The sequence below is a fragment of the Anguilla rostrata genome, chromosome 6 (genome assembly GCF_018555375.3).
Source record: "Anguilla rostrata isolate EN2019 chromosome 6, ASM1855537v3, whole genome shotgun sequence".
Lineage (NCBI taxonomy): Eukaryota > Metazoa > Chordata > Actinopteri > Anguilliformes > Anguillidae > Anguilla > Anguilla rostrata.
Genome location: NC_057938.1, coordinates 46742218 through 46754496, shown reverse-complemented (window position 1 = coordinate 46754496; position 12279 = coordinate 46742218).

Here is a 12279-nt window from a genome sequence, read left to right as displayed (position 1 = left end):
GTTCGGCATTAAAGAAAGGCCACAGGGAACATGCCCGGCTGCAGTCACGACCGACATCCCTTGTTTGCCGGAGCCCAAACCAGACATTCAGGCTGGGGGTCAGTGTGCGCATGTACGGTATTCTTTGCTCCCATGCATGACTCATCACTCTCTGATATGGAAATGGATGATAATCCGTCACTGAAATAAGGCAGCACAATTTTGAAGGTCTTAAGTGGCAGAAATACATTTTGTGACATTCAGTTCGTGTCATGCACATTCGGTTGTTTCTCAGAGTGCTCTGTGTTCTTCTGTCTGATGTGATGAAGAAGAAATTCCCTTCCACTGCTTTGCCATCAGGCCCTTGCTTTGAATGAGCAATTTAAAGAAGGGGCAGTTTGACTAACACAAACAGTGTTCAAATATTCAGTTTGGTTGTTTATGGCTTTAAGCAAATAAAGAAAATTAGCAGTAGCAGTAGATTGAATTCATCTTCTATTTTTTCTTGGCTACCATGTCAGATATTTGACGTAAACGAGGACATAGCATACATGTATATTTCAAAAGCAGACTGCTCTTGGAGTTCTATGCAAGGATCAATAATCACCTGGGATGTGCATCTATTAAGGAAGACATTACAGACTGGAAGCAAATGGAGTACATGAAGAGCAGCACTTCTCTTTTTATCTGATAGTCCCTCCTACCACAGATGGGAAACTGGCTGAATGTGTTTAAGGACATGTAGTCGTCATATCGTAATAGCGGGTCTCACGACCTTCACAGTGTGAGGCCAGGGCAGAAACTCATGACAGCATTTTAAATCCAGTGGGATGCAATAACTATCGATCTGTCTTTTTCTTCATGAGATCAGACTCAGGCAACTTGGTAAGAACATCAAGAACACATGACTATCTCTCCCGAAACTCAAATTTATCAGTAACATAGCCTTAACTGGGCTACTTCTGCAGTTTTCATGAGGATGTTTTTATTGTTTCTAGCAAACTTAACTAATTTGAAGCTCTCTATGTTTAGCTATGCAGTCCTGTTCTTCGTACTGAGGATGCAGCTAAAATAATCCCATTGACTCACTGGTAGGTCATCACAGTGTCAAACTGATAAATTTGTTGAAAATCTTCACGCTGCCACAAACTATCATCTTCAAGTGTGCCTGTCATTTTCAGTGTTAACCAATAAATTAATTGCAAAGCATTACATCCGGAGAATTGTTACAGAATTGTTTTCTTTGTCTGTGTGACTAATCGTTGTATGTTTGATTCCTTGAATAAGCTGGATCTTCCTTAAGGTCATATGATGGCTCATTGGTTAGCACTGGATTTTCTAAAAAGCAGCACTTTTGGTTACCCTACTGATGTCAGTAGATTCATAATGCAAAAAGATTCCATTTATGGAGACAAAATTATGTATGCATAATATTAACTGGCTGCTATCTCCTGTGAAATTAATCTAGCGCATGCATAAAAGCAAGTTATAATTGCAAATGCGTCTTAAATTAAAACTGGGAGGCATGATTTCTCAAACTCCCACAGCTTCTTCAGTTTTATACCCCAGGTCACTTTTTTTTGCAGATTCAAATCACTGCAGCTATCCACCATTTAAACTGTCACACACCTCACTCAGTGATAGGAATAAAGTCTTGTTTTGTGTATGAAATCCATCAACAGGACACTGGTCAGAGTCAATATACAGAAAAAGCCTAATTTGATGATGCAGCTTGATGCATTGGGTGGAAGAAATTGCAAACATGTTTGCTCGTGGGTAGATCATTTCTTGACAGAGTTTAATGCAGTAGAAATTTGCTTATGGAACCTCGGGGAAAATCAGAATCTGTCAGAACCATGTTTGTTGTTGTTTCTGCAGGAGTCATTCCCGATGATCTACCACAGTCTCCAGTGCCACGAGGCACACCTTCAGCGAAACCAACCACAAGCGAAGCCCGAGCACAGTGAAATGAAACAAAAAACCCATTAGTGTCCTGGTAAGAAAATGTCAAGCCAGAATTATCCAGCAAATCGCTTTGCAAAATGGCAGCTAAATGGTGTTTCTCGTCTGTTTCCCGCTGATTCGTGACATTTCCGATAGCATTAATTGGTACATTTTCATTTGAATTGAAAATGATTTAAATTTGGTTCAGATACCCAGTCTTCCAGTCTTACTTACATAGGGTGCACATTATAGCTTTACAGCTACCACAGTGGAATAAGGGTAACTTGACTTTGAGCTTTCAGGAGCTGGAAGACAGGAATCTTGTGTTACCCATTTGCACATTTCCCATGCTTACTTAATATGACCATCTATCTGGGAGTGGGAACATGGGGATTTCTGTGGTGCACTTGCTGAAATGTTTTATTTACCAGTGCATTTTAAAATACATATTTGTTGATGTGCATCCAAAGAGACAAGCTGCCAGACAGAAACTGACTTCAAAATGATCAGCCACATGGAATTGCATGGTAAATATTGTTAATGTACTCCCGATAAAATGGAAGGAATATGAATCAAAACACCCTTATGTACCTTGCAATTATATTGTCTAAACAGCTGTGTATGCCCCATGTGTTTTGCCTAACACTGCATATTGTTTTTTGGCATTCATTCAGAGCTACGTTTTTTGTAAGAATGGTTTAAAGAGTGATTGATGCTGGGTGATTGACAGCTCATTGACTAGGCTTTTTTGTTCGTTTCTGAGGCCTGAATCGCTCTTCAGATAAACGGCAGTGCAAAATTCCCCGGCCCCTCCGGCTAAGCTATGTTCAGTGCTCCTATCCACGGGGGATGCAGAGCAGAGCGCCTTTCAAACTCCCAGCTCCCTCTCCGGCTGATGTGTTATAACTGTCAGAACTCCTGAGGCTGTGTGTGAGCAAGGAAGTTGTGTGGAGCAGGGAGAGGAGGAGGAGGTGGAGGATTGTATATCTACTCAGATGTGGAGTTCGACCACTAGGCCTCATCAGCAGGGCCTTCTCTATCAGTCTGAGTGAGCTGGCATGGTTCTGCCAGTCCATTTTGACGCCTGATTTGGAAGGATATAGATTTTGGAAGAAGAAAGTGCACTACTCAGCATTTTTTTTTGCACCCATAGCAAAAACTTCCAGAAAAATTAAAATATGATTTACATTCACAAGATTTGGTGTGAGGTAATACACCAACCCCAAAAGAAATGTTTTTGATTAACTGCCCTCACACTGGCTTTCCTGTTCCCGATTTGAACTTCCTGGCTCATTTAGTGTTTTCCCCAGATAACATGAATTTATAATGGCATTATGTGCTACAATGAGTCATTCAAGTCAAAAATAAATAAATAAAATAACTGTGCTTAAAGTCCTTGACCGATGTAAACCTACCTTCATTGTTTCAGATAAATCAATAAAGAACGTGAGAAAGATCACCATAAGGTAGCATCCATTTATGGAAGAGGAATGTGGATTAAGAGATGGTATAAGTGACAAGTTATACTTTGTACATAGGTATGTATAGCAATTAACCACAATTTATCTTAATTGTAACGTGACAATTGTGTCTGTTGGTCTCTACACATATTTGGCAATGTACAGTGATAACCATTTGTAATTTCTTCCAATTTAAATGTGGTTATACATTCATTTCTGAGTTATGTATAAATTAAACTTACATTGCGCTTCCAGCACATATCCCTTATGCAACTCATGGACTTGCTACCGTCTATATTTTTGCACATCCTAATTCATAATATTGCAACAATTTTAACCATAGTAAGCTTTAAATGTAATTGGTAAATGGTAAATAATTGCTGTCTCATACATTAGATATGCTAGAGATATTCACACCTACCTCTGGAAGCCTGTTTTGGCAGAGTTGACATGGAAATGCGAGAAGCTCATCTCATTAAGACTGGGATGCGCTGGACACGGAGAAAGTGTGTAATTGCGCAGCACCCTGCCATCTCAAACGGCACTTTTGCATCCGAGCGGCGATGTCACAAGCGAGACTAAAATGGCGTAAATTAAGTAAACACGGGGGAGTATTGAGCACCTTGATTAGTCTGGGCTGACATCCCTCACCTAGGGAGGACATCTCTGAGGGGCCATAGTGGAAATGCTGTGAAATGACTTTTGCGTGTTTATTTAAATGTACTGTACTGTAAGATATATATGTAAGGCATCCCGTTCGCTTTTTGGATGTCCTTCCCTCGGATACACTTGCTAAGGAAATCCCTTGTGGCATTTCCTTTCCTCGTTTTACTTTGGAAGTGACGCTCAGCATTTAAATCTGATTTGGACTTTCTGCTTTGTTTTTTAGAAGTTTATTTTCTTGTTTGTCTTTTCTTGTATGGACTCCATGGTCAGTTCGATCTCCAGCAAGATTAATAGAAACTGGAATAAACACTGTTTGATCTCTCTGCTCCTGTCATGATCACCCAAAGGGTCATTATTTATGACCTGGCCGATGAATAGCATTTCCTTGTAATTGAGGACTGGCAGTAGAATACTCACATTCTCAAATCAGTTGTCCTCCAACCTTTTTTCCCATATAGGATTAAGACATTTTATTGATTAGTCCTCCCTCAATTTACTAAATTGATGCAATCATTCGAAAAAGAATGTACTTTCCAAAACTTTCTGTTTCTGTTTTTCTGATTTATTTTCAGTTTAGGGTTCTGTTTCGCGACATACTTGAAGACTGTAATTGCAAACAAACAACCACAAAAGGCTACCTCATCTCAAAATCTCTCAAACTAGCAACAATCCTTTGCTTCAAAGTAAAGGTACCCTTTATATGAGGCGGAAGCATGACATTATCATCCAGATGTCTGTGTTGTTATTCTATATACAGGAATATCAGGATGGGAGCCCTGATGCCAAGTACTTACCACCACTGGAAAGGTCAGAGCAGCTGGAAGGGGCTAGGGAGCTGACATTTCAGACGTGTTGTAATGACCCAGTTACCAGTTGCACACACAACACTTCCTGTCTCAATAAGATGCCCCATGCTGTGTTTCCTTTTGATTGTGCAAAACACCGATTCCCATTTTTTACTAAACGTATGATAGTAAATGTGGGTCCTGCAATGTGTCTTTACTTCAGTGCCATCAATGTTTAATGTACAGTGCCGATGCAATATTTATTTAAAAAAATCTATAAAGCATTTATATTATATCAGTATTAATAATTTAGTACCGACAGTGTTTTATGCTCAGTTGTTGTGGGGATTTGTAGTTGGAAAATAAGTTGACTATCATTCTTTCATTTTATTTCCCTTTTGCGATTAATAATTTATCATCATATACTCTGAAATGAATGCATCTGTATTTGAGTTTCAAAGACAGATATAATTACCAGTCTGCTCATATATTTTTGTTATTATACTGTTACAATTAGCCGCAATTAGCTAACTAATCACAAATATCCCAGTACCCATTGACTGTTTAAGGTCTGATAACAGCACATTATATAGCTAGGAATCGTACATTCATCTAGCACCCACCACACACACGCTGCTTTGATATCACACAGCACTCTGTCTCCTTACGGCTGTGTGAAACCAGTGAGCAGGCTGGAGTCTTTGGAGTCTTTGTGAAAGCAGGTGTATGCTTTCCTTGTCCGCCTGCGCCCTATTTGTTCAGTACGGTACTACTCAATAAGAGAAGTATTTTACTTAGACTTATCAGTATTGTACTTTCATTATGTCCTCACAAAACGCACTTCGCGGAAATTTACGGTATTTCTCAAATGTGAAGATGAAAAAGCAGCCTATAAAATCACCGATTGAATCTGCTGTTTAGCAGTGATGGAAGAGCTTTCCAGTATCTGACACTGTTTCTATGGAAACGGGCCATGCATTGAAAGTCCCTGTCTCTTACATAATATGGCATTTCAGAATCAGTCTTTCATTTTCAAAGACGCCAGGAGTTGAGGTTTCTGCACAAAGATTTCTCAGCACGTTGGGCGGCCAATTTCCCTCCACGCACTGTCAGAATTTCACAGGCTTGCACTGTTGCTGTGATATCGTAGTAGTGTCACATACCGAGAAGGTTCGACCAACAGCCTCGAACTGTATCGCTTGTGGACATTAATTCAAGTGGAATTTTATTCTGCAAGTGTCTTTGCTATCACATACAGATTTGAAGAAATGAAACCAAAAACATTGCATTCCCCCTGGCAAGAACAGTAAAACAAAATACAGAACAATCTAAAATGAAATTGCTACTAAAGTGTATTTTGTTTCTATGGTACAATTAGACTTTGAAACATGTCTTTATCAGTGTATAAACAGAGGGGCCATTCAGGACCAGAGAGGGCTTAACCCCTGCACTTTGACATCTGTCAGTTGTTCTTGCTACCTCACACATCTAGTGAAGCTTTTCTGGACCTGGGACAGCATTAGACCGTACACAACTGCAGGAGATTGCTAACAAAGTGAGGCATTAATTAAACGTTAATGAACAAATTATTGCTATAGAGGTTGCGAAATATGTGAGAGTGAATACATTTTGGAGAAATTCTTGAGTAAGGTTTTTCAAGACTCTTCATACTGCATTCACAGCATAGGGTTCTAACAGCATAACTGATGCAGGGCATGTTTTCCATCACCCTGTTGCTAAGATTAAGTTAAAAAACGATGAAGTCATGGTTATAAAATTCACATAACCAGTTTATACTTATAAACTAATTAACATAATTATAATGACACTTTTAATGAGACATGTCTGTGCAGGCAAATTTGTTCTCCTTACGAAGGAAACTGATGGTAGTTGTGCATGGTGTCACAATAATTTTTTTCCTGTTCTCTTAATTGATTTTTTAAATTTTAATTCTATTCAGAAAATGCACAAAGATCATTGTATGCTTTGCTTTTCTATTCTAGATGACTCTCACACGAGTACTGTATACAGTCACTCATTAGGAACTTTGAAATGTTACCCATCTCTGGAAGCCTCTGCTTTCAGCAAGAGAATGAGAGAGAGAGAAAAAATTCAATGAGAAATCAATTATCATAAATTATATAAGTTTGTGAGAGGAATGGGAAAACGCAGTAACCCTTTTGCATTTTTGTAAAATGGAATGGAATCAGAATTTCCGGATGACAGTCCCTTATTGTAAAAATGCAATTCCGTTCCTTGTGTGCTGGTGTCAATGCGTGCTTTTGTTTCCACCAATTGCTCTGGCTCAGTGAAATAATTACCTCTATACAGTAATATCGCTCAGGTTAGACACAATAGGAGCAAAATGATTAAGAGCAGTGGTTGGCATAAAATCCAGAAACAGACATGAGCCTCCTTGCCCATCCATGATGGAGAGCAGTGGCTCTCAAATTCAGTCCTGGGGGAACCCTCTGTATCCTGGTTTTTGTTCCAACCACAATTGCATTCCCAGAAATTTGATACGCTGTTAGTTTAACAAGGTGTTAATTTAACAAGCTGTTAATTACATTCTCATGTTTTCTGGGATTATTTACCCTCTTAAAGGTCCAGAAAACTGTTACCTGTGAAATCATTGCGGATGTGTTGTCTTAATACGGGTAAGACAAGCTACTGTAAGATGAAAATGCCTAAGCATTGCCCCCTCTCTGGATGTGAAGAAAGCAATATCCTTTTTTTCCCCAAAAATGAGGAGACAAGAAATTGGTTTTATTTCTGGAGCCCACGTAGCAGTATTACAATAACCTGTACAGTTAGCATTTGCAGTGCCAATTTTCACCCTGAACTTTTCACAGAATGCGGTGGATCTCTAAGCAGGCCTACCATTAGCTAGCGACAGTTAAATAGGCAAAGCAAATGATAGCAAGCCAAACCTGCATTATATTAACACGTTTAAGGAAACAATTATGAAAGAACGTAACCACATGTGTTCACAACCTTTACTGAGCAAGAGACTGGCTGGAAGAAAAAGCAGCATACACAAGGGTCCAGCAGCACCGAGTCTGGAACCTCTGATGTAGCCTACATAAAAAATATTTACACTGATGCAGCTTTTTTTGCTTGAAATCTCAATTTGAAGCTTTTGGTAACTCAGGCTTTTTACACATTCAGGGTAAAAACATCGCTATGGCTTGATTTCAGGTAAACACTGCCGTGTCTCTTGATCTTTCCAGCACGCATTCTCCTCAGAAATGCATTAGGCCTAGTTAATAAGAGCGCTGCTTCAAAACAGTTTATGGTTGTTTATGAGGAAGAAAGGTTAAGCTGTCACGATGACACTAGCAAGCCCCTGTTCCATTACTCCATGCCTCCACCCAACATCCAGTCTTTTCCATCCCAAGTACAGGGGCCACTGCCACCACTTAACAAACAGCACAACCATCGGCTCATGGTCTTACTTTACATGAGGCTAATTGCTATTTATTAATCGGCGCCTTACTGATTGTGCATCGGTACCTAACTATTTCTATGCAGTTTACTTTTTTGCTGTTACAGTACACCAACAGCAGGCAACTCTGATTCTGAATGCCTGTAGACTTTCCTTCATAGAAACCTTCACCTACGTGATTGAATCGATCATGGGGCTTAGTGAATGCAGGTGTACATGTGCTGGAAATAGCATAAAACTGTAAACAGTAGCAGAAGTAACATCAGTGATGGTATTTTACTATTTACAGTATCTACTTCGAGACATTGGTAAAATGGACAGGATTGTGGTGCTCTAGAGAACCCACCCTAGAGAACCTGTTTGGTTTGTAAGGCATGTATGCAGTTTGGTGTGACTGATTTATTAATGACCACAGCACAACGGAAGAGAGGCTGTCTCTCCAAAAAAACATCACGCAATGTCGATACCAAATAGTTTCAGAAATGCACGCTTTAAACTGACATGGGATACAACTTCTTTCTCAACAGCAATTGCAAATGCCACCTATTTTCTCAGCAGAAGAGTCTGTTAGTCTTACTAATTGGGTGATGATTGTGTATTGAAGTGTTAGGAGGAATATGTCTCGCAGTAACTATTTTTATTTAATTATTGTAGATATATTTCCTCTCTGCAAGAGAGTATAATACTGCTATTCACAGCATAGGATATGTTCCTGCTGAGTTGGTCCTGGAATTAAGCCTATTTTTATTTCAGTGATCATTTAATTCATTATATCATAGGCCAAATTCATTCAGACATGGCTGATGAAAGCATAGAAAGCTCATTGTTGTTGTTTGCTGTTGTTGTTGTTGACAGCAGATATAGAGATACAGATATATAAACAGTCATGATCTGATTCAAAGTCATTCAGCGGATGCAAACTAATTTTAATGTTAATGCAAGTCACCACTTAATGTCATCTTTGATATCAGTGGTGGATAAAATAATGAATATGTATGATCCCATTGCCTTTAATGTACCATAAACCACTCCACTCTAAAGCAAACATAACCAAATATTTCAACAAATATGACATCCTTGTTTTGTTCAGTATATTCAATTTTACATTGGATTATCGTAACGACAACTCCCTTTGCATCAGATATAAACCTCACCTTATTTGGTGTCTGCGCTGATGTGTGTGTGTTCGTGTTTGGCCCGCCTGCTTGCAATAGCACTGACAGGCTTACGGCTCGGCTCACTTGTCAGCAGGCTGAGTGATGAGAAAGGTCTATCACCTTCTCCGTGTTTAATTTGGCACCTGTAATTTTGGCATGACACGTCGCCTCCGTGCGCCCTGCGGGACTATTTAATTACCACTCCCTTTCATAAGGCTCGGCGGCCGACTCCGGCAACGGCTCCGTCTGAAAGACATGGCCAAAATAGGAAAGCTTTTGGCCAAGACTTTCTCTCAGAGAAGTATGTCCCAAGGCTGTGTAATGCGTGATGTAAAAAATATCAGTGAGCTAATAACAATGACAAAAATTCTGGGCTTGAGATTATCACTGAAAATGGAATATTGTGCGTTCGCTCTGTTACGTAGCTTTAAAGTTTACTGTATCTCTATTACCACCAAGCAAAGTCAGAAATATTTATTTTGCTTATACTGTATACTGTTCTAGTCCAGGTATAGGTTCTATCATCATATGATCAGGTACGTCCACATAAAGCTTAAAAGGCTGAAAGACAAAAGTAATTCATTTCATTTGAATAACGCTGTTAATTTAAGGGATCTTAAGGATAATTATGGGGCCCGTGTTAATTAAATTTTATTCAAATGAATCAAATAAGCTCAAGTAGCACACTTGATCTCCCATTGGCTTTTTGGTTGAGCCATTCATCGACAGCTACTTGGGACTGTGGAGAGCCGTTAACATTCACAGGAGTGTGACGGTCTGATCCATTACATTCTGACATATAGCCTCATTAGATGTTCAATGTTGCCTGAGTTTATTTACCTTGGAATGGTTTATCTGTCAGTGTGCTTAGAGACACACATCTGAATGAGAGATTAGGGTGGGGGGATGAAAGCCTTAATAGAACTCTTTGACCATGTGACTAACGCAGAAGGAAGATTAATTTTACACCTACCACTTCAGCTGTTCTGTGCACCATTACACGGTGTCAAGGTTATGCATCCATTCAATTACGCACCTCTGTGTTTTAATCCCCCAAATTCCAATCTCTTATTCAATTTGTTTCCAAGAGCATTAGGCTCAATAAGTGAAGTATTTATCTTTAACGGTTTTACAGGGATTTTTTTTTAGGCAGGAAAGTGCTGCGGCAGTACTTTCGATCTGGGAATGCTGGGTAAACACTTGCCTGAAACCCATTAAAGCCGACTCAGTTTTTTTTTTTTTTTTTTAAAGAAGAGGAATAACTGAAAGCACCTGCACACATTTTCTCATGAGAGTGTTAGATTCAGGCAGGAATATGTCATGGATTGATCTTGAGTTTAATAGTGTTGAGATGCGATTTTACTGTGATTCTGACACAGAATCACAGAATGGGAGTATGAGAGAGTGAAAGAGAGAGAGGGAGAGCGAGAGAAGAGTGAGAGAAAAGAGACAGAGTGAGAGAGAGAGAGAGGGGGGCTGATACATGTTTGATATATGGCTTATAAATATGTATATTTTATTGTACATCCAGGTTTGCTTTCAGAAACAGGACAAGCTTGGTGTGAAACTGAACTGTGAGAGAGCTGTGAGCTGTGAGTTGCACTGATCATGCTGTGGGCATCAAAGGCAGATTCCTGGAACTTGAGGAGCACTCTCCCAGAAAGCTCTATTTTTGGATGCCTGCCCCTGTTTGTTCAGTGCTACCCTTTGAACATGAACACTGTTTACACTGTTTGGGGGTGTCATACTTTATCGGAACGCCATCATGCGCTTTGGAAGACCAAATCATTTTCCTTTCTGACCAACATCCAAAATATGCAGCTCTGGCCATGTGTTCTCTCCCTTGGCATGCTTTTTTACCCACTGCCAGATTGAACATTCCAGTTTATTTCTGAGTACTTTTTGTACCCCCGTTTTCTCCCTAGTTTGGAATGCCCAGTCGTACGCTGCCATGCTCCTGCTGCAATCGCTGCGGGCAACGCGAGAGAGTGTCGGAGAGCAGGCACTGCGCTCCGAAACACGTGACGTTCCCAGCAGCTTCATTTCATACCGCAGCCCGCAAGTCACGCATGGGTCGACGGAAGACATGTCACGCGTAGCATTAGCAAGTGAATGATCGAACCAGCAGGGAATGTGAATCTTGGCTGAGTGAACCTTTCTTAACCCTGGGTGATGCTACCGCCAACTGTACTGTACATCACCCTGCAAGCCTGCTGGTCGCGGTCGGCACTGGCATGGTCAGGATTCAATCACAGACCATGGAGCCCCTCCATGCCCTAGAACGGTACCACCCAGTAGCCAGTTATTTTATTCTTTAGTTTCTCTAGGTTTATCACATTTATTGCATCTATGAAATGTGGTTGGTAGTGTAGTAGTGTAGTATAATGGGTAAAGAACTGGTCTTGTAAGCTAAAGGTCACCGGTTTGATTCCTGGTTTGGACATTGCTGTTGTACCCTTGAGCAAGGTACTTAACCTGCATTGCTTCAGGGTATACCCAGTAGTATAATTGGATGTAAATGCTATGTTAAAAAGTTGTCTTAGTCGCGCTGGATAAGAGCGTCTGCTAAATGCCTTGGATGTAATGTAATGTTACAGAAATGGATATTGCAGTTGAAATAGCGCTCTTTTATGACACTTTTAATTATTCAGGCATGTGTCCCTGTCACCAGGGTGTACTTTAAAGCCATGTATAAGCATCGTTCAAGAATTTAGTTTATATCCCCTTTCTATTGCATATGGCAGAGGAATAAAAACATGAATTAAGATTTGGTAATACATTCCACTTGAACTGCTTTTCTATTCTGTGAAAAATACACAACTAAAAACTTGTGGATTTTGAAG